The 26,581-nt window shown below is 38.4% G+C and overlaps 1 long non-coding RNA gene across 6 annotated transcripts in view; it reads right to left on the minus strand.

The window, feature by feature from the left end:
- Window positions 1-26,581, minus strand: part of LOC144281158 (uncharacterized) — a 366,474-nt gene that overhangs the window by 9,346 nt on the left and 330,547 nt on the right. The gene's annotated exons all lie outside the window — the stretch shown is intronic.

Here is a 26,581-nt window from a genome sequence, read left to right on the forward strand (position 1 = left end):
TGTTAATGACATATCCAATAGGGTTAGTATCCAAAATATATAAACAACTGATACAACTCAACACCCAAAATGCAAACAATCTGATTAAAAATGGGCAGAAGACATAAACAGACATTTTTCCAAAGAAGATATACAGTTGTCCAACAAACATGTGAAAAGCTGCTCAACATCACTCATTATCAGGGAATTTCAAATCAAACCACATGAGATATTATCTCATATCTTTCAGAATGGCTAAAATAAAAAAAAAAAAAACACAAGAAATAACAAGTGTTGGGGGAGGATGTAGAGAAAAAAGAACCCCTGTGCACTATTGGGAATGCCACTGGTGCAGCTGCTGTGGAAAATAATATGGAGGTTCCTCAAAAAGTTAAAAATAGAATTACCATGTAATACAAAAATTCTATCACTGGGTGTTTAGCCAAGGAATATGAGAACACTAATTCAAAAAGATATATACACCCCTATGTTTATTGGCAACATAGCCAAACTACAAAAACAGCTCAGGTTTCCATTAATAGATGAATGGATAAAGAAGTCAAGGTATATTTATATAAAATGGAGTATTATTTGGCCATAAAAAGAATGAAATCTTGCCATTTGCAACAATGTGGATGGATCTAGAGAGTACTATGCTAAGCGAAATAAGTCAGTTCAGAGAAAGACAAATACTATAAGATTTCACTCATATATGGAATTTAGGAAACAAAACAAACAGGCAGCCTGGGTGGCTCAATCAGTTAAGTGTCCAACTCTGGATTTTGTCTCAGGTCATGATCTCAGGGTCATGAGATCCAGCCCTGTGTTGGGCTCCACTCTGGACATGGAGCCTGCTAAAGATTCTCTCTCTCCATCTCCCTCTGCACACTCACCCTTAAAAAAATGAACAAAGAAAAAAGGAGACAATTCATGAAACACTCTTAAGCACAGAGAACAGTGATGGTTACCAGAGGGTTGGTAACCAGAGTTACCACTGAGTGGCAGGATGGGTGAAACAGGTAAAGGGGATTAAGAGTACACTCATCATGCTGGTCAGTGAGTAATATATGGAATTGCTGAATCATTATACTGTACACCTGAAACGTAACACTGTATGTTAACTATACAGGAGTTAAAATTTTTAAAAAGTTGTGCTCTCCAATAAGACAGCCGTTAGCCATGTGTGGCTATTGAGTACCTGAAACGTGGCTGGTCTGAATTGAGATGTGCCATAATTATAATACACTTTGGATTCTAAGGCTTTGTACATAAATAGAATGTAAAATACCATACTAATAATTTGTACAGAATTATATGATAAAATTATAGTATTTTTATTATTTTAGGTTAAATATAGCATTATTAAAATTAATTTCACTTGTTTTATTTTTTAATATGGCTACTATAAAGTTTAAAATCATATACATGGCTCACATTATATTTCTAGCTACCAGCACTGTTCCAGAGGATCATACGTGGGCTAAAGATGGGATACTGTTAATATGAAATCGAATGCTGAATATAGATTCAAAGTGGAAACCAAATTCAATTACCTGAGTATTAACTGACTCTTCCTAGATCTTAGGGAAGCCTATATCAGAGCTATGAAGTAGCTAAGATGATCCAATTCAGAGAAAAGGGATCGGTCGAGAAGAGAGAAACTTAAAGAACAATTTAGGTCAAAGTATCTAATAGAATCAAACTTCATAGAGAGTCAAAACATGGTTTTCCATTTGCCCAGTCTTACCGGTGATGAAAGAAACACAGCTCTTATTATCCATTGAATTTGACTTCTATGTGTACAAATTGATTCTTCAGGGAGATTGCTAGCTTCGCAAGGACAAAAACTAAGTCTTTTATTTTACATTATTTTGAATACTGAGAATTGCATCAATCTATGTTATATAAATAAGTGTAATGACTGAATGAATAAAGATATCTTAAATATAGTACATCCCTAAACCAAGAATAAAATCATGCTTGTATTTTATGGGACTAACGTCAAGTCCAGGGAAACATTTCTCAACTGGTATTGAATAGTTTATAAGTAATCTGTAGTTGTAGCAGTTTAGGAAAGTATATATATCTCTCCTTGAATATTTACAGCAACAACAAAATACATTAAATACAAAATTGCACTGAGAAGTTCTGCAATTATTAAACATTTGACTTTATTTTACCTGGCATTTTATATAAACATGAGATTTTTTTTGCTCATAATCTCTATTAACTTCTCATAAAGTTGAACTTAACACTTAAGGCTTTATAGAACTCACTTCTGGAAGTTCTAGTCCAGTGGCAAGAAGTTTCTTACTCATGATTACCCTTATGGGCCAGGAGGAAAGAAGCAGAAAGGCTGCCTCCCTGGTGAACTATGTAGATAAATCCTTCCTAATACTCTCTTTACCTTCGACTCTCCCAGTCTGTAGAGGTAAGAAAGAATTCTATCATTTTATAAAGCTCCATCTAATCCTTTCTGGAATCAACAAAACCAAGTACTAGGTGAGATCTCTGTATGGTAAACTCCTCTCTAGATCTTTCCATTTTTGGCCCGTTTCACTTTCTGGGGTTTCTTCAGCATTGGACTTGTGCCTTACCATGACTGGAAAAGAATGGCCTCAACATGTTATTTTGGAGGGCTGACCACCAAGTACAAGATAGATCTCAGCCAATAGCTGATAGACCCAGGCAGCAGTCAGGCCAGGAGAGGAAGAGAAAGAGAAAAGGAGAAGGAAAGGAGAGCATGGCTATGTTCAGGGGTCAGGGGCCCTGTTTCCAACAACTCCCTCTCAAATATCTTTAAAGGTGCTTGAAAACAACTCTAATAACATATTATTTTTCAGAAAATCCAGATGGTTACCTTTGGACAAAAAGGATATGGACTTTCATCACAGCAGAAGCTGAAGTAATTTGGAAGGTAAATATTTAAAATAAAAAGATGTTTGCCTTAGCTCCAAATCACATACAACAATCATTCTCTCTTATAAATTGATTTGGGATTCTCTATGACAGCATTTTTACCCTAGCTGGACTTTATCCCCCAAACTCCAATCTGCCCTGTAGATGACAGAGCAGGACTAAATTATTTTTCCCCCTGAACACTATCTAAGGTTGTGTTGCTTGCTTATGTGTATGCATATGATGCAGCTGCACTCCTTAGGGAGGGGTTATATAAGTAAAAGGCAGTGTTGGAATTTCTTTGTTTTATTATTCTGCATTGTTATTCCCAAGCCTAAGCAAAGAGTTTTCTCTGCTGATGCAGAACCGGAATGCACTGTTCTTACAAAGTCATTTGGCAAAGATATGCTTCAGTAGGAGGGTCAAGAAACTATCCATATCACATTCTTGTGTTGGAGAATCCAGCTAAAGCTAAATCGTTCTTCCTTAATTTCATAAATATTCATTTTATAGGGAGGAATTTATCCAAGTCAAACTATGTTACTCTTGTAAGTGACAAAGGACAGGGGATAAGCAGGGTTGGCTCCCTCAAATCCCAAGGTTCCTACCCTGTCAAGTGATGGCATGACATTTCACTGATGTAATTTTTCCTTTCTGCTTGGCTGTATGGTAGGTAGCTAAGAGAAACCGATTCATTTAACATAAAATATTAGCAATCATCAGGCTTTTTTTTTTTCTCTACGTGATTAAAGCACCGTGAAAATAAATGAGGTTCCTTAAGTGAGGTGTGAGTGTGCTGGCCCCAAGAAAAACCCTAGGCATGGAAATAGGGAGAAAATTTCAAGTAGACATGGAAAATTTCTCTCATTACTTTACTTATAAGAATCTTAATTAGTCCCAAAGGTTTTTCTCACTCATTTTAAAGCAAACTCAGGTAGATCAGACAATGAAATATGTGTCAATCAATCTCTTCAAGAGTCAGCCACCCTCACACAATCTGACCCTCTATACTAGGATTTGTGAGTTGGGTAGGATTTTGTTCCATTTGAAATAGCAGTTACGTCTGTGGAATTGTGCAGATAAATGGGCTTTTCTAATTTAGTTCATCTTGGTAAATTAATAAAAAATTCCTGCCAATCAAGCATGTGCATGTTTGCAGGAATATTATCAGTAGGTAATGGAGATAATTAATACTTCATGACATCAAGGTCTGAAATTAAAATCAAATCTGAGACTTAACTGCGATTATTAAATCTGAGGAAAATTATCTTTCAGATGACAAGTGTCACAACCTTCGGCACCTGAATTAATAACAGGGAGCGAGCCTCCAAAAACACACTGCACACTTCTTTTTTTCTGTGTTGCAATAATTACCACTTTGTGACATCAAGGACCTATATGTCTGGCTCAAGATAATATTGCACATCAGTGAAGTGTATTGAAGTAGAAAACACAAATTTCAGACAATGTATCTAGTAGCAAAATATAACTGAAAGGAGTAAAGGATGGGGAGGTGAGAGACACTGGCTATAGTGCTGACTTTTTGAGACCTGGGTTCCAGCCTAGAATCATGCTGATATTTCTCCCTTTGACTCTCGTTAAGCAAATCATTTCACCTCAGCTGATTCTTGGTTCTTTCATCACGTGAAGCTAATTTTTGCTCCATTGAAAAGATGGATCAAATAGGAGCATTTTTGAAATAATTATTTGTTTTCTTTTATCCATTCATCTTCGCAATTTGCACTGAGCACCATCCAATATGTGAGATATTTGGGAAATTAGAAATTAGAAAAGATAAGACACGGTTCCTGATCTCAAAGGACTTCATGACTTGGTGAGAGAATTATCTATGTGCCGTATACCAAGACCGAGAGAGGCTTGGAGTCCTTGAGAGGTGTGTCTCATGGGGCAGCACTGAGGGTGGGTTGCTGGAAGGGAGACCCGGAACAGGGAGGATGGGCTGAATCTTGGGGGACACGCATCTTTTAACAGAAAGATGAATGTTCAAGGGAACAAGATAACTGTTCATAAATTATTTTTCCCACAATACTATGTTGGAGTGGTTGATTCTCAGGGATTAGTTACATACTAATGTGTGACTCTTATAGGTACATGCTGAAAACAAAACGTTGTTTCTCAAATCACATCTGCATTCTGGAAGTGGAGTGTTATGGTTTCTATAAGGAAAAAAAAATAATAACTTGCCTGAGGATAGCCAACTAGAAAGGACTGGAGCTAGGATTTGAACCGTGTGGCTTAATTTGTATATGTAAGATCTAATTTTGTTGCCATCGTTGAGATCCAGGAATCACTGGGGTAAGGCCAGCGAGGACCCTTTCTTACAGGGGCAGGACCCAATAGAACAATTGGATTGAGGACCCATCCCAGACCCAGAGAGGAAGCCCAATGCCTGGCAGGAAGTGTAGTCATGGAGAACAAGCTGGTTTGCAGGAGTGAAGAAAGGCTAAAGGGGTGAGGAGAGGGATGGGGCTGCCCAGGGCTCACTAAACCTCAGAATGAAGGCTGAAGAGTAACTCCTGATGCTTCATTGGGGCCTCTGAGCTGGCTTTGGCCCTGGCTTCCTCTGCCAGGACTGACCCAGGGAAGGCTATAGCTTCTTACAACTGAGAGAGGGAAAGGAGAGGCAGGTCCTAACAACACCCAGGGATGACAGAGGGGGAGTGAGAATCCTGTGTTCATCTGGACCTGGCAAAACTCTCCCCGCCAAGGGCTAGATATAAGATCTACAACTGTCCCTGCTGCGCTTTTGAACTATACCTTCTGACATACAGGCACTTCCCTTCTGTACAAGCTGAGCTGAAACTCAGGGGGTCTGTACCCACGCTGCTGGCTAAAATATAAGGAATCTCCCATCCTGTTGTGTACATAACCACAATGTAAGCTCCAACCTCCCTGCCACCCTAGCCCTTCCTCCATGATTTTTCAGTGCTTCTCTCAGGAGACCTTCAGGGCCTCTCTCCAACACGAGGGCCACCATCTGAGCTGTGGCTAGGCCCTGTGCTATACTATACACTTTTAAATATTTTGAATGTTGCCACTAGTCTAAGAACAGTGCCACTCCCCCATACCCTGGGGGACATGGTCCCCCCCGTCCCTGGTCCCCCCCGTCCCTGGTCCCACTTATTGCTCAGATGTGAAATCTCCTCTTAGCTCAGATGTGACTGATTAGAAACTGCTGGAAAACACAAGACTTAAGCTCAATGATGGCCTAGCATGTGTCCTTCTCCAGTGTACACCCAGCGCACACTGCTGTTTCTTATTCTCTTATCTGATTAAAATCCTTTATATATTATTTTGTAGCTGAGACATGAGATATTCAAATTGTGTTAAGACAAAGGGTCTGCTAACATACAATTTCCTCTTTCCTCTACCCATCAGAACTTGCCATTCGTTATCTCACTTCTTCTGAGCCTGTCAGATGCCGGAAGTCTAATTTGGGACACCAATTATCACTTTGGAAGTGACAGTTGCCGGAGGGGTAGTACAGTCCCATGACTGATCACAAAGGTTAGTCAGAAAGACCGGGGCTGGAGTCCTATGTCAGCTACTTAAAAGATTAATGACTTCGTATAAGTGACTGCATCTTTTCATGTCTCAGTTTTTCAACTATATATGTAACGGAGGCATTACGGGGACCTAACATAGAAGGTTGTTGTGTGGGTTAAATGTGATCAAAGACATTAAATGTTTAGAATGCTTTAGTGTAAAATAAGTGCTTAATAAATGCTGGCTGTTGTTGTTGCCTATTAACACCTTTGCAGTATATTGTGCTCTGACCCTCAGAGAATAAGTGTGTTCAGTCCTAATGTGAATCCTTAAAACTCAGACATAACGCTTTGGAATATCACAGGAATGTCATAAACCATGGGAGACTGCTGACAGGGATTTGAGGCAGGGATGCTTTCCCTGCTGTCAGCCACCTTCCCGTAGTGAGGATGTGGCTGAGTGTTTCCACAGACATTACAAAAGCACTGAGATCCACTCTCAAACTGGGTCTCATGAGAGCCCTGCAAAATGGGGGTTTGGAATTTACTTGTAAAGAGACAAACATACGCTGCAGTTGAGAGGTAGCTGAATTTCCAGGCCATATCTAGTCTTCTGGGAATTTGGTGTATATTAGCATAACTACAGAAATCATTTTTTAAGCAATCCTTCAATGGCCAGAGTTGCAGTGGACTCCCTGTTAACACAGAAAGCCCTGGTGTGCTGTGAGTCAGCTTTGTGTGATCCAGAGAGAAGGATTTGGAGAAGCTTACCCCCTCCACCCCCACCCCCTGCCTTGGAACAATGTTTATTCCCTGTTTTATCCTCCAAGTGAAGGCATATGTTTCTTCGATTTGTTGTTTGCAGCAAGGTGCAGCTTAGAGGGGAGTGTGGATGCGCTTGTGTTTGCCATGAAATTAAATAAAAGCAATGATACATAGCCAATGTGCACCCATAAATTTCAAGAAGGAAAATTCCAATGTGGCATGAGGATAGAAGTAGCTGATATATTAGAAGAGAACGACACTGAATCTTGTGCAAAACGAGAGAAATATAATTTCCCTGCATTATCTTGTCCCTTTCTTAATTGCCTACCAAGATGCATTCATCAACTAGCTTCCCTAGGCTTGAGCTTACAACTTGCATGCATTTTTATATAAAACCAGCTTGTGTTTTAAGTATAAAACACACTGCTTGTGCTATCACACCAGACACAGCAAATGGATAAAAATCTTCACTTGTCAGTTTCTAGATACAACGCACTTTGCATTTCAAGACTGGGAAATAGGCTGCAAACACCAAGCACTGACAGTAAATATGGGGCTTTGGAGGATCGGCTGGACCATATTTACTGGGGAGGAGGCTCACACCATTACCTGGGGCTTTATACAGCCTTGGAGTTGATTGAGGGAAAGGATGGCTAGCCATCCAACTACTTCCCATCCTAGTGGCAGGCTCAGTACTGCCTTCCAGACTTGGAGTTAGTTGCTGAGAGATAGACTCAAGCTCCATCCAACCTTAAAAGTCTGAAAAGAAGGCAAATTTGGCAAATATGGGCTCAACAGCAGGTCAGGACTTGATGTAGAAGAGACCATGAAGACCACACAAAGGGGGCACATTAAAAACCATAACATCTCCTCCTGACAATAAGGCCCACGGGTACATATACCCCAAAATTACAGAACACAGAAGCTGATGATGGCCCCAAATAAGAATGCCAATAGGAGGAAGAATGCTATCAACCTTAAGTCCCATGATCCCTGAGGTTGCAGAAGCCACACTACCATCTGCATGTGCTTTAAAGGGCCCTATTCCATCTCCTGCCAGCCACCTCACCATGCAAATGGTGTACAGTAAGAACTTGGCAGATACAGCTGGAGACATATGGAAGCAATTCCTAGTTCTGACATTAACTGTGTGATTTTTGGCAAATTATATAATCTCTCTTAGCCTCAGTTTCTTAATTTGTAATTTGGGGATAATAATAACATCAACCTCATAGAGTTATTGTGATTTTTAAATTAGATATTGCATGTTAACAGCTTAGCATAGTAAGTGTTTATAGTAGCTATATAATAAGTGCTAAATAAATGTTAAGTATTATTATAGGCTTTGACTGATATTACACAAAAGCAGTGTGTTTGCATAGAATTGCAGGGGACTTTGTTTAATAGTTTAGGTTTTTGAGGTTAAGGAAAAGTTTATGATTTTACCCAGAGCCACACAACTAGTCAAAACATATTTTTCATTATTGTTTTGGGGTTTTCAGTATATGGATCTCACACATATTTTGTTAGATTTATACCTGCTTCATTTTTTTTTTTTTGATGTTGTTGTAAACGACTTTTTTTTTTATTTAAATTTCAATGGCTCATTGTTAGTATAGAAAACTACAATTGATTTTTGTGATATTTGTATGCTGTGACCTTGTAAATCTCATGTATTAGTGCTAGGAAGGTTTTTATCAATTTTTTGGCATTTTTATGTCTTCTATGAATGGATATAATTTTATAATTTTGTTTTTCTTAGGTGCACGTTTTTATTTTTCTTTCTTTATTACACTGGCTAGAGCTTCCAGTTCAGCATTGAATGGATTAGTGAAAGAAGAAAATTTTGGCTTGATCCTAATATTAGGAGAAAACATTCACTCTTTCACACTATATATGATGCTAACTATAGGCTTTGGTAGATGCCTTTTTATCAAATCAGAAATTCCTCTTCTATTTCTGGCATGTCTGATTTTTTTTTTTTTTTTTATCATTAATAGGGATGTTAAACTTTAAAAAAAAAAAAAAATGGGCAGCCCGGGTGGCTCAGCAGTTTAGTGCTGCCTTCAGCCCAGGGCCTGATCCTGAAGACCCGGGATTGAGTCCCACGTCGGGATCCCTGCATGGAGCCTGCTTCTCCCTCTGCCTGTGTCTCTGCCTCTCTCTCTCTCTCATGAATAAATAAATTCTTTAAAAATAAATAAATTAAATTAAATAAATTAAAAAAACATTTTTGGGGTGGCTAGGTGGTCAGTTGGTTGAGCCTCCAACTATTGATTTCAGCTCAAGACATGATCTCAGAGTCCTGGGATCAGGCCCTGCATTGGACTCTATGATCAATGAGGAGTCCGCTTGAGATTTTTTTCTCTCCTTCTCCCTCTGGCCCTCCTCTTGCTCTTTCTCTCTCTAAAATAAATAAATAAATCTTTAAAAAAAGTTTTTGCATCTATTGAAATGATCACATGATTCTTCTTTATTTTGTTAATATAAATTTTGTTGATTTTTTTCAGAAGTTTTTTAAATAAAATTAGAAGAATCATAACTTCAGTGGAATTATTTTTATTTTTCCAAGGATAGACATTTTGATTTAGGGAACTTTAGTAGAGAAACTGGAAAATAGCTGTTTACATCAGAGTTAAATTTAATTAGTGGATATTTCCTGTAGGTCCAGAGGGTAGGACATCTGCTTCTGAGTTCAGAGAGTGCTTGTGGATTTATCCAGGGTGTTCCATGTAAAACTGGCTTATGCCATTATTTTTAAAAATAAACTCATTTTAACATGTTATTTTCCCTAAGCTGAAAATCAAGCACTATTTAATTCAGCTCAAAGAGTGAAATGTGCTCTAATAAGCCCTTACCAGAAGATCCATATAGAAACCAGCCAGGTCTGTCATAGCTGAGGGCTGGGGAAGGTGCAGAGGTGGCTGAGCCAGCATGGACAGGCCACAGCAAGTACCACAACACCTGCCCTAAAGGTCCCAAGACAGAGATGATAAAAGATAAAACGAATTAATACCCAGGCATTGCTTCCAGAGCTTTCCAGCCTCCAATTAAAATTTTATGTGTGGGAGTTTGAATGGGTGCTTTAAATACTGATTCATTTGGGTCCTGATTTTTTTTTTATAAAGAAATAGGTCTTTTGTCTCCTAAACAGCACCTGCTCCTTTCTAAATAACGTCATGCCAAACTTACAGTTTGCTTTCATCATTCAAATCCGATCTGTCCTAGACTCTAAAGAGTCTTTTGGTACTATTGTTCTTGGTTCCTTTGCCCATTGTCCTTTTCATCTCACATCCCTCTAGCAATAGCTATTCCATGAAATGGAGTAAAAAAAATAAATAAAAGCATTACCTAAACCGTTTTAATAAATAAGTGCAACATCTTTCCCCATTTATTTTCCTCCCTTGCAGTCTGGTGCAGAGAAGAACCCTCACAGCCCTGGACTGTATTCTGGTTCGCATGTTCCATATGAAGGAAGCCATGTATTAAATTGGGATGAGCCCTTGCATTTCATCACAGAAAGTGAGTGTTGGCTTGAAATGGAGGATCAGCTCATGTGGGATGAGATGATGGCTGGGATCATCAACTGCTGCTCCTGGGCAAAGGACCGAATTATTAAAACTGTTGTTTATGGCCCTTATCATTTACAAACAGGTGAACAGAGAAAAAAGACTTTCAATTTCCCTAAATTAATTTGCAGTGGAGGGTTCTCTTGTGTTAAAAAGATAAGAAACTTGTATGGAATTACAGAACAAGAAGTTTACAGCTGTCTAAAGGAACTGCAAAACTAAGGTTATCTAGCAAATGTGGGTAAAATGACATTTGTCAGAATGACTGTTACTCTTTATGACACATTTGAGAAATTGAAATGGCTTTGAGACAAATAATGTCCTAATTCGTGATCTTATCATCCTGGAAAAACTACCTGGATAAGTTCAGTAAAGTTGGCTCCAAGATAGTTAATTGTTGGCCAAACAGGTAGTCAGGACGTTGATGCACTGGGAAATTAAAATAGTATTTTAATTTCAAGAAGTCCTTCCCCAAAGCCAGTGTCATTGGCTAAGTAAAGGGCTCCTCAGCATTTCAAAGTGAAGAGGTATCAGCTCTTTTTCTCTTCTACTTATTGGTGCTACATCCACATATATTCACTTCCATATTAATGTTTATATACCTTTCTCCAACATTTTATATATATATATATATACACACATATATATAATATACTCACAAATATATATATACTCACAAAACCTTTTGTATCTGTATAATAACAATATTACAAAATTTATAATACTAGTAACTTGTTACAATGTCCACATAACTTACCAAGCATTGTATATACATTAGGTCATTTCCACCTCACAAAAATCCTACTTGATACAACTATAAGAACCACACCGATCCTACTGATGAGAAAGTTGAATTTTAGGGGTTGGGTAACTTGCTCAAGTTCCCATCAATAGCAAAGAAAGGGGATCCCTGGGTGGCGCAGCGGTTTGGCGCCTGCCTTTGGCCCAGGGCGCTATCCCGGAGACCCGGGATTGAATCCCACATCGGGCTCCCAGTGCATGGAGCCTGCTTCTCCCTCTGCCTGTGTCTCTGCCTCTCTCTCTCTCTGCAACTATCATAAATAAATAAAAATTAAAAAAAAATATTAAAACCACCATTTAAAAAAAATAGCAAAGAAAGGACCCTAAAGTATAACTTTAATGACTCCAAAACCCATGCATTCAAACAGTCCACGTACTACCTGACACATAACTCATTCAACAACTATTTAACGTCAAGTATGATGCTATATGCCTTCCTAAGTATCTTGCACTTCCACTCATATACACAGTCCTCTCTGCACTCCCTGCTTTGAAATTTAGTACCACTCCTGCATTATCAGTAATATTGGAGTATTTTTCTTATAAGAATTCTCCTGGTTTTTGTCTTTCATTATTTAGGATAGTGTCTCTTTTTCCCTCCTCTATGTATTCATCGATTATGCCACGATAAATTATACTGAGACAAATTTAAATTTCATCTCAATGTCAGGTTTTTCCTCACCCTCCCCAATGTATAGAAATTCTTCCCACATTGGAGATTATGCTATTTCACTTCACAATTATCAGTTTGAACCATATATCTTTTTTGCCCATTTTGGTTTTAATACATGTAGAATACATTTTAATGTATTTCTTGATCACAAAACTGGGCACCTCATGTAAGCCTGGTGAATTTCTATTGAATGATCTGATGATTAAACAAATACCCCAAAGATTACATGCTCAAAACAGCAATGACAAGAACTGCAAATAAAACACAATAACAATTTTTAAAAGCAGGTCTTGATGCCTTTTGGGAAAATGATACCATATATCAAAGCTAAAGGAATGATTCCTACAAGAAGACAGAGAATCAGAAAAGGTCCAGGGCAGAGTAAAGTCAATAATTCCACTTTTACGTTAGGGAAAGTTCCTCTAACTGGAGGCTATATAGCTTGAGCTTAGAAAAAGGCCACTTAGAGTTTTACAGAAAGTGAAGTGAAACAGCTGTACTTCATGTCAGCCATCTTCTCGGGGCTCAGAAAAGTCTAGAATGTGACCTGAAGATCACAATTCATTGTCTCACGACAGTGTGGGGACAGATGTCTCTGGATGAGATGTTCAAGATTTGTTTGTGCAGGACACAAGATTGATGTTCATTACTTTCCTTCAACCATTTTACTCTCATTATCCACAACAAGGGCTTAGGTTAGCGAGGATTAAAGAACAAATTATTCTAAAGCAAGAAGCTCTAGCCTCAAGACATACACATAGAGAGAAAATGGTTTAAAAAAATAAACAATGTAGGATTAAATTATGAACTTGTTCACTGAACAGTAACATGGCAATTTGCTAAGGTAATTATTACCATTAATTCGAGAGCCAATAATTATCATAGCAGTTCTACCATTTCATCTCTCATTTATTCTGAAATCCTAGAAGCAGATTTTTGTTTTTGTTTTTATTTTTCAGATACCTGGTTTGCTTGGCTAGTCTAAAAGCCTCCATTCTAATGACTTTTATAATCTTAGGCAATTTTTTTTTTTTTTTGGTGGGAATCGCAAACTTTTCAGAAAGCCGTCTCACGTTAGTGAAACAATGCACTGAGATCCAAAAGGTAATTAATCTTGGTCACTCTTCCTTCTATAGAGCACTCCAGCCTGGAGGTTAATAGAAAAGAAGGCAGTGGCTGCCATTTTGGATCTCATTCTGTTTCAATTTTCTGGTCACAAACACCATGATTTTTCTATCCAAAAGGGGTGAACAGGAGCATATAACTCTCCCCTTGACGCCTTTCCCTCAGGCCCTTCAGTCTTTGGAGTGCAGGACTTAGTGCTAGTTTAATTGAACTGCTGTGCTTGGCTTCTCCTCTGAAAGAGAGAGATATATAGTCCCTCTGGTGACATGTTGCGACAAATTCCAAACTTAGCTGGATTTAACTCTGTGAATTAAAAATACTGCTTGAAATTGGGAGCCACATGAAAAGAGTAACTCCAGATACTGGCATGTAAACAAACACTTTACAAAGGGTGTGCAAAAGTTCTGGCTTCTCTTCCGCTTAACTACCATAAACTTGCATTGCTCAATTTTCTTTTTTACACCAAAATAATGGCTATTTTGGGGTGTGGGTGATCACGGTGTACCTTGGTGGAGCACTTAATAAATCTGTATTCGAGGCAGTAAAATACCAATAACCTTGCCTTAGAGAAGATATTAGCTTCATAGTTTTGAAAGAAGACAATTATCGACACTATTGGATTTGCTCAGAATAGGTAAGAATAGGCTCATTTAAATCCAAATAACCTAATTACACTGATGTTTTGAGAAGAAGAGCTAGAATCAAAGATTTACAGAATCTAGGAACTGTAGAGTGTCATCATCAGAATAATCTATGCAGCCTCTTGAATATAAAAATGGGAAAAAAAAAGAAAAGAAAAAACTGAAGCCCAGAGAGTTTGAAGTGACTTTATCTTTTGCTCAGCTAGTTGGGGGAAGGATGGAGGCAAATATTCAGAGGCTTTTAGGTCTTCTGTGTCCTAAGACTTTTTCTCTCCTCTACATAACACTGCCTCAAGGCACTTGGGGAAGCCTGAAGCCTATTTCCTAGCTATATTTTACAGGAAAAGGTGAGGTAGATAATAAGGCTTTAAAAAGCTCTAGGAATATAAGGTGCTTGAGCTGGATGACAAACAGCAGCCAAATAAACATCTACATGTTCCTTCCCATATTTGGTCTCAGAATCTAGCCTTCCCATCTTACCCTTGGGATGGGCTAATAATGGAACCAGGTAGAGCAGGGAATTCTTGATCAGGGTGGGACTTGTAATTAGCTGGGCCTTAGTAGCAGGTGTTGGGCCTTTAATTCATTATTACTTTTCCAGACCTAGGACTGAAGTACTAGCAGGGAGGAGACTGCAAGGCAGAACCTTAATCCGATATTTTACCTAGCTAGTTCATAGCAATGAAATCCAACCACTTATTAAATCTCCTAATGTTTGTCATGCCCTGTGCTGGGTGACAGATGCACAGAGATGAATGGGCCACATTCCCCACCCACGAGAAAGAGACAGATATGTGCAGGGAGAACTTCAGAGCAATGTGGTACGTGATAGACACAGCATGTGTTTCTGGGGCTATCTCATTCCTGACTGTGACTAAACATCCCAGATAAGGGAATGAAGTGTTCTCAGAGCCTGTGTGTAGAAAGAACCTGTGTCCAAGGATAAGTGAATATAGCTGAGGAGAAGGGACTGGATTATAGGAGGTCAAATGATCTTTCTTTCAAAAACACAAGGAAAGCAATAGGAGGCAGCTCACGGGCCATGATCATCTTCCAGTATGACTGTGGTTTATGGCCTAGGAATTAGCTGCCAGGCAATATGGCTCTACCATCCCCCCAAATCTACAGCTAATGTAAAATAGCTGAGATGTGGCACAGGATACTAAGGCCCTTCTTCATAGGGAAGGACCAAACCTGAGACAGGATCCCAGTGTGCAGAGAGCAGCAGAGCCATCAGTAAAAATCTGTTGGATATCCAACAGATTTGCTTCATTGTTTACGTTTTCAGCTCAAGTTTAAAACAGGCATGATGGCTGCAAAGGAACAGAGCTCAATTTTATAGACACCTGCTTCTGTTAATGAGCTACTACTCTGATTTTACCTGGGTCCTCTCTTCACCAGTCACACCCTTGTCCTACAGATACCTTCCCTTCATGCTCTGTATGTTAAATCACTATGAGTCAAGACCCTTTAGGGGTAAAGCAGTTGAAGATGGTAAATGAACCTGACTCTGCTTTTTGAACCTAGCCAGACTCTTCCTTGGGGCCTTCGTTCCTTCCTGATATCACCTGAGGACATGGTAGATGGAGTAAGATCACTTCCAGGCAAGCTGTAAAGAAATATTGATTCAAAGACAGCATCCAACTTTAAGATTATAAAATGTAAGGAAGCAGTCTAACATCAGTGCTGCATGGGAGTGGGAGGGAAGAGAAAAGAGGCAGTAAACATGCAATGTGTCCTGAAGCTGTTTTGTGTCTTCTGCACAGTCAAGCAGACAAAACAAAGGAGAGGCTGAATCCTTCCTCCTGTGCCTTGGGCTCCACAGAGAGCATAAGATCATCGTCATTATCCTGCTCTACCTCAGTGAAGAGTCCCTGAAACAGAAGGGATAACTGATACTGGAAGCAGTCTCCCCTGTTCAGGGATTTTTGTGTCTCAGAATGCACCTTGCTGATGAATGTCTGCTGTCTGGAGATTCTGGACCTGTACAATTACTGGCCTGGCACATTGCAGCAAGACTAGCTGCCTGGCTAGGTACAAAATGGCTAAGGGACACAGATAATTCAGGTATTTTTCTCCAGTGAAATCCCTCTGGTGACATCCTGAAGTCATAATACATGCACAAAGATATTGATGTGTCTTTTGCACCTGAATGCTGGCACCTTTCTTTGACACAAAATAGATTTAACCTAAGTCCAGAGATACTCAGTGCACTAACAGGCAAACGTCGGTGGGATGACCTTTGGAAAGCATAATTCTTAGTGCCTCTGCCACTGGTTTATTTAGCATACTTTCCAAGAAATGTGACTTTACTTTTCATGTGGTGCTGTCCATGCACACTCTAATACACAGGGGTTCCATATGTTAAATATCCACTTAGCACTTTTCTCCTTGACAGTGTCCTGCCTCCTACCATACTTATCATGCCCATTTCCTAACATATGCCCTTCCCAATTTTCCTGCCTGATTCTTCTCTGCTCTTTCCCTCACTTCCTATTCCTGCCATTCCAGAATATTCTCTACCCACTTCTAGCTCCATCATTTTGTTCACCTGCTTCTCTCATGTCTAATGCTTTGCCTACTCTAAATGCCCAGAAAAATTATTTCTGTTTTGAAATATCCCCCACTGCTATCAGATAAATGTCATTTCTCTTACTCTCAAGCTCTGGACCTCTGGAATTTTAGAGGTACACTACAGATCATGCATATCTCTCAATTCCACATTCAGTTAAATTAAGGTTGGAAGCTTGAGAGCAACCTCGGTGGTGGGAATATAGTATTTACAACATAGAAATTGGCAAATACTACATACCACAGCTTTCTGCTACCCTAACACCAGCCCATTTAAGAATAGCAAGTGGTACAGGAAATTACATACAGGTGGAACTCAATAAATTTTTACTAGATTTTCACATGCTAAAGATATTTTTTTTATTTCCACCATATAAGATATTTTTGTTTGTTTTTTAAAGAGTACACTATTTAACCATTGTAGTCAAAAGAACTTGGTAAAATTATAAAGAGCATATTTGTGAGAATGTTACTTTGCTTACAAATAGAATACATTAATTTAATGGGAACCAAAGCATTATTGTTCTCTGCAAAGCCAGCAGACTTCCTGCTCTCTCCTCCAGCTGACAGGTTTCTCATGTGAGGATAAAAGTCTCTCCTGCCCAGAACAGACTTCTGAAAACAAATGTTGGAGCCACAAAATAACTGTGGCTTTTTATCTTTCCTTTATTTTTCCCCCAGAGCAAGAATAGCCTTAAAAGAAATTTCTGATCCAAGATACCCATTTTCTTGGACTATAATCTTAGTCCACATGTCATCTAGATAGGACCTTCTTTTTGATGAGAAAACCCCCAGAGGTGGAAGAAATGGTCTGGATGCAAACTAAAGGCAGAGGATATATGACTCAAATATATCATGACTCTTTAGAGTCTTAATTAAGAAAGTGAAAGAGGTAGACATATGACATTAATTTCTGGTTTTAAATATCCCCCAGTCTCTTATGTTTGAAGAGAGCCCTATTATTAAGTATCCATGCATTCAAGCATACAAAGATCTGTCTCATTTAGGTAACAAAGGATATGAGGCAGCTTACAGATTCAGTAGAATTCTAGTGAACCAGATGCAGAAAACAGGCAGGAATCAAGAAAACAAGGTGACAAAACACAGCCTAGGTCATGCCCCTGACAACTCATGTGTTAGAATCTCAACACATCTATTATCTGTGGATAATTCCTCAACTGCGTTTTGGGGGTTTGAGTTTTTCTATTCCCTGATTTGAAACCCTGGGCAGGAGTATTAGCTTAGTTGAGCCTAGATTACATGTTCCCGTGTTAGCTTACTGATTGAACTCTTTAGACTCCTATAATGGGAAACAGGCACTGCCTCCCATAAGAATTTCACTCTAAGGGATGGCTTAAAATAAAGAATGTGTGGAGCTAAAACAGAAAATGAGAACTATACATAGAAATGCAAAAAGAAAGAAGATAGGGAGGGACAAAGCAAGACAACTCCTGATCTGCTTGTGTAGCTGTCTTTCCAGGGAAAAAGAAGTCCTGAAAGTCATCTAGTTTCGATATTGCCATTAAGATATATTTTGAAGATATAAGTATTGAAATACTACATAATTGATTTTATAAATAATCCCCTTCCCTCACCTATCTATCAAATCAGGTAAAGTGTTTGGGCCAGTATGTATTTACAAAATGGGAAGAGAAAAACAAACAAACATTTGAAACAAGAAATGACCGATTTAGTCCTGAAAAACCTAAGCTAACTCTTGTTTTACTTATTCAATAAAAACAATTCATTAACTCTACATTGATTTTTCCATTACATCACCAAAGAGCAGTGATTCCATTTTAAAGTTGTAGAAAGTCAATTTGATATTCAGAAAGCCACTAGAGTCATCACTGTTGGTTGCCTGCCTAGTACTGTGCATGCTTTTCGTTTCTAAAAGAAAACCTTTTTGCTTCATATAACCATCTTTACTTAATACAGCATGTCTCAACTTCACAATGACCATCCCATTCCCCCTTGCCAGGGAATGGCTTACAGGGGGTATATGACCCAACCCTGATCATTGAAATTTGAAGGGGAGCCAATGAAGTTTCTCTGAGAAGATAAAAAAGAGACATGTTGCTCCCTTCACCCCCTGGATGTTATTAGGACCACATGGGATGCCTGAAATTGCTCCAGTCCCCATGCTACTTAAGGGTGAGGCTATTACTTGGGGAAATAACCAAATGAAACACAGGGCCAAATACGTGACACCTGCCTATTGCCATCAAATGTGTCCTGATGTTGTTAGGTGGAACAATGTGTCTTATTTTTTTGGAGAAACTGAAGGCTACACTGATCACAGTGTCTATTAAGAGGCAAAGCAAGGCAGGAGCAGAAAGACAATTGTTTTTCTTTTAGAAAGAAGGTAATAGTATACCCTTACAAAAACATCATCCTAATTCTTTAGAATTAACTCAATGTTAAGAGCCAAACTGGATGCTCTTTCCTGCCTTTCACAAAAACATGTCCATATTATGGTCTAATGATCACATGCACATGTAACATTTAAAGTGAAGTCATCTCTCAGTACTGTGAAGCTTACTGAATTTGTCATGTATCTAGTAATACAAACAGTAATGCAGGCCTGGGAAATGGCATTCCATTAAGGGTGTATGCTTTAGAGAAAGAATAAATGGACTCAGTTATTGGTTTCATAGGAAGCAGGTCAACTTAGAAAGGGTTAATGCAATATAGTTACCATCCATTGCCTGCTAACCATATGTCCTATGTGATTCATAATGCACCAGAATTGTGTAATCTTTAAACAACTCCACAACTTAGGTTTTATTAAACCCATTTCTCTAGGAAAGAAACTAGGTTTCAAAGAGGTCAACTAAATTGTCCAAGATCACACAGCCAGTAATTAACATATTAGAATATGAATCCAGCATGCCTGACTTAAAAAGATAAAGATATTTATCTTTTTCCACATCTTGTTTCTGGGTTAATAAGCCTGGATTAAAAAAAAATACTGAGAAAGTCTTCATTTAGTCATCTTTTCCTTTTCCTTTTTAAATTTTTTTCTGTTATCATCTTCCTTTTTTTCTTTCAATTTTCTTCTTTCTTCATAACATATTTAGAGCAACCATGAAAGATACAAAGCTAACTCAGGACAGGTCCTACTCTTGCTGTCTTTAAAAAAGCTAATCCATACATACCTATAAGTCAAAGTGGAAATTAATAAACAATGTAAGAAAGATGAGAAAGAAGGATGCTAGAAGTTTGGAGAAAAATGAATGATTTCATAACAACAAAAAATTGTACAAGAAGAATGCAGGTAAGTGGTTCTCTATAAAGACAAGCAATCTAAATGCATATCATACTCAGGCATCAGTGAGGTCTTGACTTTTGGTAATGAAAAAATCTTGGGAGACAATATGCAGAGATAAACATGTTTCAGGTTCTGAAAACAGTCAGTTGTTCTGGCACACATAACAGTATCCTAAATTCTACTTCAATTGCCCCAAGATGTATCGATATGGATTCACATGGGTTGATGGACTAGAGGTGTGGCCTGTCCCTCCATTACACTGGGGGTATCTCCTCACATCAAGGATTCAGAATCCTCAGCTGATCGTTCATACATGCTCCTTAGGCCAGATGTAGGTAACAGGATGCCACTGAGTAGATATAAGGATCTTCAAAGGTTCCTTCTATCTGTATTCCTATAGGAGAACATATTTTGCATGGATATTTTCTTCTTTGAGATGAATACACAGTGATTGAGAGAGTGAAATATTTGTCAAGGTTTTAGTATGTTAGGGAGCTAGAGGGGGTGAGTAATATTATATCCATGTTAATAATTCTTCTACAGGCAGGAAGGTAATTTATTATACTCCATTACTGAGATTGGGAGATAGGGTGAGAAAACTTAAACATTTCAGTCAAGATAACCTTCCCTTACCCCTGAAAAGTAAGTCCTCATTTATCTTCCTTCCACCCAGATAGCTCTGACTAAATACTACTATGTGAAAAAAGAGTGTAGTAGATTTTAAATAGGAGGGGATAATACTATGTTTAATATGGCTATATATCATCTGTGCTTTCACAGAACTCCTGCAACAACTATTTGTTCACTCAAAACTATGTTTGAAAACATCCTTTTGCTGCTTTCCCTATTTCTTATCACATGATACCAACAGACTTAGGTGATTCATGAGTTTTACAAATATATGGATTCCCTAAAGTGACTGTTTTCATGTTTTCCAGGACTGTCATAGAGACATAGACCAATTGAGATGATTTTATAATCTATACTTAAAACAGAGGAACAGGTTATAAACATTCCAATCCACAAATTTAATAAGCAAATAATGTAAATAATAAGAAAATTGCCAGACTCCCTACTCAATTCAATTCAAAAAACATTTAGCACAATTTAGGAACAGGCTTTCCAGGGAAGTAGAGGCAAAGAGTTCTAGAACATAGTTCTTCCAGGAAGTTACAGTTCTGTGGAATAGGCCAGACCTGAATGACTATATGAGGCAGAATAAGGTCAGCTGTGTGACAGGTATGGATAAGTGCCATGTGAGATAGAAGAGATGGGGCTCATATGTAACTAGAGAATCAGGAAAGGCTTCAAAAACAGTTGATGTCTCAGCTGCACTCTGGAGAAATGGATGGAAAGAACTTCCATACATAAAGATGGGGAGGAGTAAATGAATAAAGGCCATAGACGACCTTAGCCAGTCTATGTGGAAATAATGTAGTAATGAAAGATCAAGGACTGGCATCAGACAAAAATAGACTCACATCCTGGCTAACAATCTAACTGAATCCCATCTAACAATCCCATCTAACAATATAACTAAATAAAGCCTACTTAATTTCTTAGGTCTCATTTTTTTCCCTATGTGAAATTAGAATTTTTACCTTATAAAACTCATCTTAATTGGTTTGTTTTGAATATTATATGATGTATGCAAGTGTGTAGCCCAGGGTCTGGACTATGGGACACATTCTATTATTTCTTCCCCTCTAGTCTCATCCACTTTTCTCTACTTAACAAACCCAATCCATCACTTCTAGGAAGACATACAGCCTGTATCCATTCAGTCATTCCATAAGTGTTTACTGAGCACTATTTCATTTACCTTCTTCTCCTAATACCTATCACACTTATTTTCAGTGTAACAATTACTTTGAGAGCAAAGAAGCATTCATACTTTCTGTGCTACCCAGTCTGAGAATCTCTGTTTTCCTGAGTCAGGATTAATTGGTGAACTATAGAAGTGGCAAATGTGAGTGACTGCCATGTGTAAATAAGAATCAAGACAGGAAGCTCACTCTGGGATCAGTGGCTACCCTCTGTCCCTCTTTAGCACAGTCGGCCTAAAAGATTCCTGACTTAGCCAGCTCTGTACTTATATAGAAAATAACCCTCACAGTGGGATTTAATTCCCCATTTTTTATTTGTCACTTGAAAATACTGGCCTATTCCATCTCTGGTTCCAGAATGAACATACCTTGGCACAGTGTGAGAGTGTCATCAGGTGCTCACAGCCCAGTAAGGCCATTTGGAACAAAAGAAGGAATATAAATAAAAGAAATCAAGTGCATTAACAACTTGCTTTTTTCCATAGGTTAACATAATTGCAGCTTCCCTTCTTTACAGGATGGCCTTCAGACTCTAAAATGCAATATCTTACTGTTGGTGGTTTATTTCTTATTTCTTATTTTGTTTTCTTTTTTGTTGTTGTTGTTTTCAGTATGTGCTACAAAGAAAGGAGAAAGTTGAGTTATTTTCACTACACAAAATAAGAAAGTAACACAGTTGAAGTGTCAGGGAGTCTTTGAAAGTTTCTGATAAAACCATTGCTGAGGATAGCCCGGGTGGCTCAGCGGTTTAGCGCCATCTTCAATCCAGGGTGTGATCCTGGGGACTGGGGATCAAGTCCCACGTCAGGCTCCCTGCGTGGAGCCTGCTTCTCCCTCTGCCTCTGTCTCTGCCTCTCTCTCTCTCTCTTTCTCTCTCTGTGTGTCTCTCATGAATAAATAAAATCTTAAAAAAAAAAAAAAAAAAACTGCTGAGAAGTCCCTGGAAGAAATTTTACCCTATGTGCGAAACAAACAGGTCCTGAGGTCAGGTTTCTTGGAACCAATCTTGAAAATCATACTTGGAGATCATCATAAATAGTTTTATTTTTTCTGTTTTTTTTTTCTTTTATACTGCTATCCTTTTTTTCCCCTCCACTCCAATTCTGTATTTGATGGTTTCTCTAAGGCAAGAAAGAGAAAGACAAGAATCCCCACAATTACAGAATCAGGAATGAGAAGACAGACAATATATGCCACTAGGATAGAGCCCACTTAATGGGAAGACCAATGGACCCTTTACTATTTAGTCATTATGTTTGCTACAGCCTTTAGAGAGGTACATTTAAAAGCAAATGAATACCCACAGTCTTACAGAAATACACAACTGATAAATATTAAAGGGATTTGATACGTCCAGCAGAGCTATTTTCTTTGTATTATTTTCCCACCCTCCCTACCTAGTTAAGTCACTTAGAGAATGCATTTAAGAAAAAGAAATCTCAAATATTTTTCTTTGTCTTCCCTTCAGTGTCTCCTAAATTCTTCCACGTGGATTCATAATGTATTATAAAATATTTTTCTTTAAAAGTTCAGATATTCTTGAAGAAGAAAGAAAGTCTGAATGTAAACTTAAGTCAGCAGATTGTTTTTCTCCTTATTTTACCATGTGGTCAGAAGTTTTGAATGGCTGGAGGAAAGCGTATTGTGGCATGTGGGTTATTTTGAGTGCTTTGGACTTGGATATGAAACTGGAGTCTAGGATTTTATCCAAGAAAAAGAGAATGAAAGAAAGGAGAAAGAAAAGAAAGAGAGAGAGAGAGAAAGAGAAAGAGAGAGAAAACTCTGCCAGTGATAAACTAGGGCCAGATAGTAAAGAGGGAAGATAAAGGAATTCAAGAAGTACCAAAAGCCAACTTCTCAGTCTATCAGACACTAGATATTCAATACAGTAAAAACACTTTCAGAGGGTGGCAACTTTCTAATCACCATGTTTCTTTAGGATAATGTTGTTTATTATTAACAAAGGAAGTGTCTGGAAACACGTTCTGGCCAAGAAGATTCTTGGCTACAGCAAACTTTCCAGATTTATCATTTGATTTGTTGCTGTTGCAGTTTGCTTTTTTAATTATTGTGATGTGCTCAGTTTGAAAGCGTTTTTATTTTCACACCAGAGATATATCCAAAGATCTCTGGAGTAGACTTTTCCTCAAAATTCTACTCATCAGCACTGGGTTGTGATATGGGAAGTACTACCATCCACCCAGGTTTGGACACAGTTCTGAGTTACCATGTGTTCCCAGTCTTCAGGTCATAGGGCTCGACTGCACATTTCCCTACTCTGTGTCTGGTTCCTTCTCTTTGCCCCATATGACTTTCATTTCACTTCTGCTTTTGTTTCTGGCATGATGTTACTTAGCATGTCTCCCGTAAATAAAGATTTGGCATGTTACAGGCTTTTTTTTTTTTTTTTCACACTGCTGCACTCAATGAGAACTTTCTGTTGGTTCTTTTTCCAGTCAGAATGTCTTAAAGATTGCAGGTTAATTCTTCCTTGTTAGATGCTTTATTCAAGAGCATCCTGATTCTGGAAGATTCAGCTTTCTGTAGTTATTTTTAGTACTCAATTGATTCAAGCATATTCCAAATTCTGAGGAAAAAAAATCACTTCAACCAAGAGATCCTATCAATCACAGCGTGGTTTGCATGCTTATTTAGCTGGTTAGTAATTAAAGGCAGCTAAAAATACCAGGCATGCATGAATGGTGTGATTTTTATATCTTAGCTCCTTTCCAGAGAAGACACAAGTTCCATCAATCAAACAGTTGGTAGCTGAAGTCATTATCACTGAAATTAAGGCAATTATATACAAATGAATATTAATGAAGTATCTAGTCAAAATTAGGGTCAGTTCTTAACATGTAAAAAGAAATTGTAGAGAATCTAGGTTCACTGTTAATCCATTATAAAATAACTTAAGGACACACCTTCCATATTAAACTGCCACTACAGTTAAGAGGGGCCCATCACATTTGTGTTATCTCTTGTTTCAGAGACAAATGATTTTACATCCATATCGTAGCCTTTAAGATTTCAAAATGGCCTGTAAATGTACATTTAATATAATCACACGGCGTCTTAATAAGAAAAAGGCACATTGGCTACAGACATTATGATTTTATAACTTAAAAAAATCTATATGACATTCATTGCAACTTACATCAGTCTTTATTTATTAAATAAGGAGACTATATACCAGATGATCTACCAGGATTTTTTAGTCCTACAATCTATTGTTACAGGATTCCAATGTGGAATGAGAGCATATCACTTTAAGAACTTTGGAAAACTAATGCTGATAGGCAGTTTACAATTTGATCCTTTAGAATGCTATGAATAGGAAAGAAATTGTGAGAATGTAAGAGGACTGAATTTTCTAGATATTCTTGCAGACATTGAAGTGCCCCTAAATGGGACATTCTTTTTTCGAAACTTTAATTATTTGAGAGAGAGAAAGTGCAACTGTGTGTTGGGGGGGAGGGGGAGGGTGGTGGTGGGAGGGGAGGGGCAGAGGGAGAAGGAGAAGCAGACTCTCCACTGAGCAGGGAGCCAAATGATGTGAGGCTTGATCCCAGGACCCAGGGATCATGACCTGGGCTGATGGAACTTAACCGACTGAGCCACCCAGGTGCCCCCTAAATGGGACATTCTTAACTAAAAGCTGGTAGAAGCCCCTCAATAACCAGATATATGCCTCCAAGCATGGCAATTATATCTCATAACTCCAGGGATGCTATATACATGAGGATCTATATAAGCAGTTCTCCTGGGGTAGTGCAGTGCACAAACTGTGCAGCTATAGATGCTAGCCCTGTATAACAAGTGATTTTGCACCACTTTGTTTTTCTTATCTTCATCCTACCTATTTGAAATACACAAGGAAACAAAAGAAAGAAAGAAATAGAACACTGTTCTGGGACTGACTATTGGAAGTAGAAAAATTTGGACTCAAGAGGTCTTTGTGTTAGTCATGCCTCAGCCAGAAGAATCCATGATCAGAACCTTTCAGATGATGCCTAAAAGGAGCCAAGACCTAAAGAACCACTCCAATTTCAAAATATGTAGATCTTGGAAAACCAGAAAATAAGAATGAAAATAAGAAGGCAGTAGGCTAAGTGAGCTAGAAGGATCCTAAAAGGATGGATCTGGAAGACAACAGGGGAAAGCAAAAATGGTTGGTAGAGAGAGAAAAAAGACAGGACAGTTGTATAGGAAGATACAATCATTCTGACTGAATCCCATTGGCTCTACTCTACTCAGTTGCTTGAGAGAGGGGATCACTGTAGAATAGTAAGGCCTCAAATAAAAGTCCATGGCCTGGGGGTGTTTGAAAAATTGCCACACAGAGAAGCAGGAATACAAAGTAGATATTCTCTTATTCCTTAGAACCCTGTGCAACACTACAGAATGATTTATCTTTCTGAAGCAGTACTCAATATGGGGTAGAGTACTACAGTTCATCTGGTTAAGAACATATAGCTTCCAAAAAAAAAAAAAAAAGAACATACAGCTTCCTACTAAGATCAGGTGAAACTCATTACTCTGTCTCAGCATTTACCTGGAAGTCCTTGGAAGTGCAAAAAGGCAGAAAGAGGAAAAAGAAGATAAACAGATTGAGAAGGAAGATGTAAATTTGTCTTTGTTTGTAGATGACATCATCATCTATGTAGAAAATCCAAATGAGGGCAGCCCCAGTGGCGCAGCTGTTTAGCACCGCCTGTAGCCCAGGGTGTGATCCTGGAGACCTTGGATCGAGTCCCATGTCAGGCTCTCTGCATGGAGCCTGCTTCTCCCTCTGCCTGTGTCTCTGCCTCTCTCTCTCTCTGAATAAATAAACAAAATCTTAAAAAAAAAAAAAGAAAGAAAATCCAAATGAATCTGCAAAAGAGTTCCTGGAATTAATAAGCAATATAGCAAGGTTCAGGACACAAGGTTATTATACAAAAGTCAACTGTTTTC

This window comes from Canis aureus, chromosome 12 (genome assembly GCF_053574225.1).
Source record: "Canis aureus isolate CA01 chromosome 12, VMU_Caureus_v.1.0, whole genome shotgun sequence".
NCBI classification, from domain to species: domain Eukaryota; kingdom Metazoa; phylum Chordata; class Mammalia; order Carnivora; family Canidae; genus Canis; species Canis aureus.